This window comes from Rhinatrema bivittatum, chromosome 5 (assembly GCF_901001135.1).
Source record: "Rhinatrema bivittatum chromosome 5, aRhiBiv1.1, whole genome shotgun sequence".
NCBI lineage: Eukaryota > Metazoa > Chordata > Amphibia > Gymnophiona > Rhinatrematidae > Rhinatrema > Rhinatrema bivittatum.
In genome coordinates, this window is record NC_042619.1 from 310,140,134 (window position 1) to 310,142,535 (window position 2,402).

Here is a 2,402-nt window from a genome sequence, read left to right on the forward strand (position 1 = left end):
CTCTCTGCTTTGTTCTGCTGTCTGTGAGAATTCAGATTTTCTGGTGGGCAGAATTGTTTTCTGGTTTTAAATCACAAATCTCTGAACCGGTGGCACTTTCTTCCCTTGCAACCCCCCTGCTTCTTGCTTTTCTCGTGTAGACAATGATCGCTGAGAAGGGGATCTGAATGCTTGCTTCATTAACGGAATATAGTCTGCTCTCAGATACATATTCTTGGGCTAAGTGATGGATGAAAGAGATCATGCACTGCGCTGTCTATGGGGGAGCAGTATACAGAGAAACATTTTTTGGAGAATGACAGTTTGACCCATCTGTGCACAGCTGTCTGGGTTACAGAAAGAGGTTGCCAAACTTGGGGCTGAACTAACATTTTCCTAGTGTGTAGCCAGAAGGACTCAGGACCAATGGGTATTGTGCTCTTCTGCTAGCAGATGGGAGACGGAGTCAGATTTCAAAGCTGATGTCACTCTAGATGTACCCCTGCAGTAACCTCAGCTCTTCAGTATCTCTCCGTCTCCTAGCAGATGCAGACACTAACCCACACACTAGAATAGTGTTAAGAATTACAGCAAAAAGTTTACCTTAAGGAAGATCGAGCCCCGCTCTCCTGCGGTGATACCTAAAGGTCCCTCCCCCAGTCGAGAATTCCTGAGGTTGATTTCAGATATCCCTCAGAGGTGTGCCTTGGTCCGGTAGCTGGTTCCCGGCATGGACTTAGCCCCCCAGTGTAGCTGAAAAGCAGCGGGTGCAGAAACGAGCACGGCGATGAAGGTAATTCCCTCTCCCCCCGCAGCTGGAGATCGTTCAGCACACAATCGGTAAGCACCGAGACCAGGTAAGAAAAAATCTTTAAATTCAGGTCTCCGGTCTCCACAGCTCGGATTGCCATATCGAATCCATCCCGGTGAGGTTAAAAGGAAGCACCAATCGGGTTGAGCAGCCTTGGTTAGGCTAAGCCCCAATCCGGTGCAAGGGTCCACACAGGTGGAGACCCTCGGGGGGGGGGGGGCACCATCTTCCCTTCTCGTCGATGGTATGCGCGGGGCAGGCCGAGCGGCCGATGCGCCTAACTTGCGCTTGCGTCCAATACAGATGTGCGCATAGCGGCGCACACAACTGAGCGCACAGCCGCGTTTACAACTGCACGCATGCAAACACATAGAAACAATGGCACCAGTGCCCAAGAAGGCCAGAAGGCACTCTCTTTGCATAAGAGCCGCGCAGCCTGAATTGGAGTCCTGCCTGTGTCAACATTGCAAAGAAGCCCAGGGGTTCCAAAGCCTGGTCCCTTACTGTCGGGAGATGGTTCCGGAGCTACTGAAGATAGCTCACCGGATCTTTGCATCTCCGAGATGGCTTCCCCACAGGAGGGCACCTCTGGGGCCCCTACTCTGACTCCCCCTGGGATTAACAAGGACCCAGGGACCTTCTTCAGCTTGGAATTTTTCCAAGGGCTGCAAGGCTTTGTTCAGGTGCAATCAGCTCCAGCTGCGCCCCAGGCTCAACCCCTGCCGGAAGCACAAGATCCTCCTGGCCCTGCTCGGATGCCTCGAGACATGCCTCGCCTAACCAAGAACTTCTACTTTGCAGAGACTACAAAGACAAGAAAGAATCCAGGCTCCATGGTTATTTGACTTTCAATTTCTGCCTATGGCACTGCTTCATCTACACAGTTCTGTCTCACAGGAACATAAGAACATGCCATACTGGGTCAGACCAAGGGTCCATCTAGCTCAGCATCTTGTTTCCAACTGTGGCCAATCCAGGCTATAAATACCTGGCCAAGTACCCAAACACTAAGTAGATCCCATGCTACTGATGTCAGTAATAACAGTAGCTAATCCCTAAGTCAACTTGATTAATAGCAGTTAATGGACTTCTCCAAGAATTATCCAAACCTTGTTTTTTAAACCCAGCTACACTAATTGCACTGACAACAAATTCCAGAGCTTAATTGTGTGTTGAATGAGAGTGAATTTTCTCCAATTTAGTTTTAAATGTGCTACTTGCTAACTTCATGGAGTGTCCCCTAGTCCTATTATCCGAAAGACTAAATAACCAATTCACATTTATCTTCTAATCCTCATGATTGTAAAGGCCTCTATCATATCTCTCCTCAGTCATCTCTTCTCCAAGCTGAACAGCCCTAACCTCTTTAGCCTTTTTTCATAGGGGTGGCCCTTCTCTGTACCTTCTCAAGTGCAAAAATATCTCTTTTGAGATGCGGCGACTAAAATTGTACACAGTATTCAAGGTGCAGTCTCACCATGGAGCGATATAGAGGCATTATGACATTTTCCGTTTTGTTCACCATTCCCTTTCTAATAATTCCCAACATTCTGTTTGCTTTTTTGACTGCTGCAGCACACTGAGCTGATGATTTCAAAGTATTACACCTAAT